The sequence below is a fragment of the Penaeus monodon genome, unplaced genomic scaffold, assembly GCF_015228065.2.
Source record: "Penaeus monodon isolate SGIC_2016 unplaced genomic scaffold, NSTDA_Pmon_1 PmonScaffold_8406, whole genome shotgun sequence".
Lineage (NCBI taxonomy): Eukaryota > Metazoa > Arthropoda > Malacostraca > Decapoda > Penaeidae > Penaeus > Penaeus monodon.
This window is the reverse complement of record NW_023663667.1, coordinates 736-6,907: the sequence shown is the minus strand read 5'-3', so window position 1 is coordinate 6,907 and position 6,172 is coordinate 736. Positions and strand designations below refer to the sequence as shown.

Below are 6,172 nucleotides of genomic sequence, written 5' to 3'. Positions count from 1 at the left end.
GAAGAAAAAGAAACATCATAGAGAATTAAGTGAAGACCAAGAATTAAGTAATAGAGAAGAAAGTAATAAACCAAAAAAGAAGAAGAGAAGAAAGAAGAAATGTAGAGTAACAAAAATATAACAAGAAATTATTGGCTTTTTTAATAAATCATTAGAAGTACTGATTGTATTTTGCAAAGCACAGATTTCATGAATAACATTAACCATTCTTTTCACATTAAGGTATCATTCATTTATCACACATATACAAGCCATCATTAGAATAAAATTTAGATCCACATCCCATTAGAAGTTTATTGTCAAAGTATAAGTTTATAAATGCATTCCTTTTCATACCCTGCTTTGGGGTCTTTTTTTTTTTTGAGGGGGGTAGTTGATAAAGTATAGATTTGCTGATATATTTTTTACATTGTAAGGAATGTTTTTTGCTAGGTATGCTTTGGATTTTAATTAGTTTGCGTGGAGTAATTCTTAAATCTTGTTCACACGAATGAGCAGTTTGCAAACAATTGAGTAAATCGCTAATTGATGTGTTCTGCATAGTCTGCAGGTAAACCAGCAAAGTGCCCATACACATTAAAGGCCTGTCCACACATTTGGCATTATCACCAGGGCACACGGCAGACAAACTACTCAGTAAAACAAGTCGTTTCCTCTGATTTCTTGCTCGTGACGTTACTTCAACCTTTTCCCAAACAGTAGTATTCATAGTGGCCCAGGCCCTGCTGCCTGGGGCTTATATCGTCACCCTAGCATGCGCAACCGCTCATGCCAAATACCAGCATCCCTTGCCATTTCTTCATGATACTATGAGCATATGTTGTATTTTCAGTTATCATTATTTTCTAAAGTCTCTATTTGCCATATTTCTTGATAAATCAAGACTGAAGGGTATTTTGTTGTTATATAGACTACATAGTTGATCATTATTCGCTCTATAGTCTGAATAAAATAAGCAGTGTGTGGTATCATGGAGTTGAAATTGTAGGTGTGTGTGTGTTTTTTTTTTTTTTGTATATTAAAAATGAGTGTTAAAAATTACTTTAAATCACATTTTCAGTGGCAGAAAAATATTATTTTGCCATGATTGTAACTAAAAAAAAATCATGGCATGTCCATACATACACCATGGCATGCACGTACATGCCCCCGGCAGATAGTCCAGCCATGCCATGGCATGTACGTACATGCCACCCGTTGGCAAAGGGTTAACAGTTGCCCATAGTGTCAGGTAAGGAAGTGCTATGGTAAAGTAGAGTTGCAAAAAGGGTAGGAATGAATAATGATAGGGTAAAGTTACAGATGAACAGTACTAGAGGGTATTACATGGTACAGGGTAAAAGACTGTTAGAAGGGGAAGGAGTTAAGGGAGTAGAGAGCATTATGATAATGTATTGTGGTGAGAACAGAAAAAATGAGTTTAATGATTAGGATAAGTGGATGGAACAAGGGAATGAAGAAAAGGAAATGAGAAGAAAAGACCTTGCAAAATCAGTGGAGTTGAGGGCTGAGGTCTAAGCCAGGGGTGATCCCATACATTGGGCCTCAGTCTATCTCCTAGCCCCCCACCCCATCCATTTCATCTATTTGCTCAGTGCTGTTAACTACTTCCTGTATTACAAATTCTTGCTGTACTACATTTGCTCTCCCATTCTCATTCCATACTATCCTAAACCATTATACAACTTTGACACAAAAACAATTGTTCATTTTTACTCTTTTCACCACATTACTTTACCATAGTGCTGAATGACCTTTCATGTTTAGTACATTTGTTTAACGACCATGCTCAGTCATGCACCTCCCTTGGGTTTTGCCTAGCTTTAATGTTTTGAAAATTTTTTGGTTACAACATCATTAGGTCATTGGCAGTGTTCAAAATATAGCAATACTTTAACCTTATCATTGACTAATTCCTAACCCATTTTGCTACTATAATTTACCATAGTGCTATATGACCTTGATGGCTAGCATTTTTGTTAACAATCATTAAAATGTAGTAATAGCGGGGCTTGATTGCAATCTCCCCTCCCCTCAAGGCGAGGTTTGTGGATTGAGAACGGTCAATCAAAAAATCATATGTGCCAGACATCAAAAGGTCACAGCATAGAAAAGTACTGTGACAAGGAGGGTAAAATTTATCAATCAGGATAATGGACAGAAGGGGAAGAGAGGAAGAGGAAACAAAAGCCCAAGGTCCAAGGCAGGGGTGATCCCTACACTGGCCTCAGTCCGACTCTTAAGCCCCTCCATGGCAACAACGAGCAAGGGAACAGGGGGCAGCAATACTTTATCAGTGCTCCCTACTCCCCTAACTCCCCCTTTTAACACCACCCTCACCACCACACTACCGTCGTATTACAGTTCAACCTGTAACAACCCTAATTGACTCATTCCTAACCCCCTTTCCACTATTATACTTTAGTATAGTGCCATAGGACTTTGAGGTATACAACTTCCTTATCTGGGGCCTTGCCCCTAGGCCTCAAGCTCTTGCTACATGGTGAATACACTGATGACCTTAGAGGCTGATGGTGCAGAAAGTTTAAGAGCAAATGGTCCTCAGTCTCCTAAGCCACCCCATCCCCCCAGCAACAATGAGGATTGGGGCGGGGGGGGGGCACTGGCCTTAATTTAAAGTGATAAGTTCTTGTATAGTGCATGGACTGGTCAGCTGTGAGTGGATCTTTTCACAAACTCCTATCCTTGAAAGGATGTATAATGTAAATGCCAGTCTACACAATTTACTTAATTTGCTGACAAATGACCTCATTTACTTGGGAACACTTGTTTAACAGGCCCATATGCAGTATCCACATGGCATGTGCAGTACCCATGTAGTCGGTGTAGATCTTGAAGGGTGTGGGAAGGAGTGCTAGCAACAAGCAGGAAGTTACAGGCTTGGAATTGTTAATCAAGTGTGGGTTACTAGATCTACCGAGGATCCCAGCCACCCAGTGTGCTCTCTAGCAGAGATTCTGGTTTAGTATACTATGCCCACCTTGGATTAACACCTACATGAGCAGGCATAGTGGTAACCACTTTAAAGTGACATCGCAAACGAAATTGTTAACAAGATTGCTTGCCGTCATTTATTTTCAAGTTTACCCCTTTCAAAACTATTCCCCTTAATTTTATTAACTACCCCACCCCTCTTCATTCACAAAGCATACATCTACAAATGCCGATCTTTAGAAGTCTACAAAACTTGTTTTAGCTTTAAGTAACCAGCACCAGTAGAGTTTGCAATGCTCACTGTCCAATATTTTCTATACAAGATTTAAAACATGTTTATGTAAAGTTTCAATTTCTACTTCTGTACATCCATATGAACCTGGAAAATTCTACGGTTTTGCAGTGGGCACTGGTACTTTAAGGATTAGCAAGAAAATTATATTACTAGAATCAAAGACTTTTCACTTAATTTTGTAAGATTAAGGGTCTGACAACACCAATGTAACTAGACCCAACTTAACATGCACAACATGGAAAGTTGTTCAACTAAAAATTCAGAACTACAGGAACGGTTAAAGGGTTTTCAAAAAAAGTAGCTGAAAGTTATTAATAGCTTTATTTTAGAAATCACATTTTGAAGTCTTGCTCAGCAAAGCTCCAAGTCGATCCCTCCAACATCTGTAGATACAAAGACAAGTTCAGATTTCCAGAATCCAGGTAGTTTCACATTTAACCAAAGCTCAAACTTAAAGGTCTGAGTAATGACCATTTAAAGTTTGTTGGGAAATTACTAGTTGCGTCCAATCACAAGAGTGGAACTAATAACCTCACATTACTCTATGCACGAGAAACGCCTAGCTGCCAAAGGGGACAAACTGGAGCTGGTGTGCAAGATGGTAAGCCATGTAAAAAATTAACCACTGATGGTTAAGGCAGGATAAAAGCTGCACGAGTATAGTCAAGGTAATTTTAGCCTGTAGTATATCTAGTATATCTAGTATACACCTAGAAGTATATTTAAAAACCAAGTTGGAATTTTTTTTTTTTTTTTATCTTTTAACCAACCTTTTAACCCCAGGTTACTTCCCAGCCATCACTATACACGAGGTGTCCATATAGTTTCAACTTACCTCATGCAACCAAGCTTTCTCCTTTTCATAGTCACTCAGGCCTGCCAAAAACATGGTACCCTTTACGTCTAGCCTGAAATAAAGACATTCAATGTAAATTACCAACAAAGCGAAGCATTTCCTTCAGCTACAGCATTGTGGTGTAAATATTGAAGAGGTTTCGTGTGGTCCTAGGCAGGATCCCTAGTCCACATAGCGACCATTCTTTTAATCTATGCACTATAGATCTCCGCTCATTGCCATGCTGACAAGTTGGAGCAGGGGTGCAATGGAAGCAAAATAAGTAATTGCAATATTTTAATGCAAATTGTGAACTTAAAAAGCCTTTAAATATATTGAGTGTTAATTACTTAATACATGAAACCTTGTTAGGCTTAGCATTGTAAACAACTGGCCTGACAAAGCACAGAATGGGGAGAGGAAATGACGGGGAGGACTTGTTATCCTACTCTACTGATAACAGCACTTGTATCAATCCACTAATAGCAGAGGGTGCCCAATCAGGGCCAGAAAAACAATTCCCCCTCCCTTAAAAATGTAACTGCATCATTAAAGTTGGTAAACGGGCAACTGTTGAATACATAAGACAGGTGGTAGAGTAAGGGAATGCACATACAGGAAGGCTACCACATTTTCCATAAAGAGGAAGCTACTTAACACTACAAGGGTTAAACTCACCTGTATTGTCCATTTCTACAAATATGGATTTTGCCCTCCATCTCCATCTCCAAAAGTATTATCCATCTGAAATGGATAATTCTTATAAATAAATACATTTTAAAGAGGTTTCTTTAAGCTAAGTAATCAGCAGGTATTTAAATTCTAACAGTAAAAGTCACTATTCCAAGGCAAATGTTTGAAGGTTCGTGCGGTCCATGCGTTAACCGTGGTCCACATAGCGACTTTCATTTTACTCTCTGCACTATAGAAATCTCCTCTCATTGCCATAAGGACAAGTTGGAGCAGGGTGCAGTCAAATACTCACATGCTTAGATTTAATAAAAATTTTAAGATTCACTTACCAAACTGCATAACATCCTCACGTTACATCCTGTCAAGACTTTGAACTCTTGAGCTCCCAGAATACTGAAATGGGGGAGAAAAAATAAGACCTAAAAACTTGATGCTAGCTAAAACTTTTATAACAAGTCCTGAAATATTCTATTTAAGCCATCAACCCTAATCCAAGTTGAAAATGTTAAATGCTTTAATCAACTAGGCCATTTAGATATTTAAAAAATCCCTGGAGTCAGAGCCAACAAAAGAACAGGTGCTATACAGCAATCACCATTCTTAGAAGTGCACAGAGACAAGTCTGCTTCATATCCAATTCTCCCATGCTGTGGACAAAAAGGAAGGGAATTTGAGTACACAAGACACTAACCCAATTGCTAATAACCAACACATTTACATAGACTTGCACACTATTAGAAGTAACTTATATTTTGACTGTTTTAGGTTACAGAAACCTTATTTGAGAACAGTGGAGAGACTGCACTATAGCCCTTATCTTTAACACTTACTGAACTTAGCCTACAAAAACAGCACTTTTACAAACTTTTTAAAGAGAAAAAAGATACTAAATCCTATATACAAATGTCCCTTTTCCATAGCTTTTATAGAGTGGTTTCGTGCGATTCCGGGTACTAACCCAGGCCACATAGCGACTCACTCGCCTTAGTCTTTGCACTTTTTTTATTCTCCATTCATTGCCATGGAGACAAGTTGGAGCAGGGGTGCAAATACCGATTTCTACCGTTTCTCTTAACTTCTCTTATTAGAAGACTACTTTTTAAAAAGTGAATAAGAAAAACGTGCTTTAAAAATTCACTTCCTTAGAAACAAGAAAAGTCTAGCTGAAGTTCCCATGATAAAGTAGATTACAAAATCCTAGGATACTAAACGACCGCAATAAGCGTTTAAGGTTACTGATAAGTCTTACTAAATTGAACATAAAACCGTCACACAAGTGTTTCAAAAATCTTCCACGTCCTTCTCCCACGTGGTTATTCTACGCAGTCACACCCTCCACTTCCCACATTACCCTCAAACTAATTAACCCTCATATCGAACACTTAGGTAATACG

At 38.2% G+C, this 6,172-nt stretch overlaps 1 long non-coding RNA gene across 1 annotated transcript; it reads right to left on the bottom strand.

Annotated features, from left to right (window-relative positions):
- Positions 1 to 4,120: 4,120 nt before the first annotated feature.
- Positions 4,121 to 5,422, bottom strand: LOC119571854. The gene is made up of 3 exons (XR_005228657.1): positions 5,374 to 5,422; positions 5,108 to 5,171; positions 4,121 to 4,158 (listed from the first exon to the last, which is right to left on the bottom strand). It is a non-coding gene; the product is annotated as an uncharacterized LOC119571854 (long non-coding RNA).
- Positions 5,423 to 6,172: the final 750 nt, after the last annotated feature.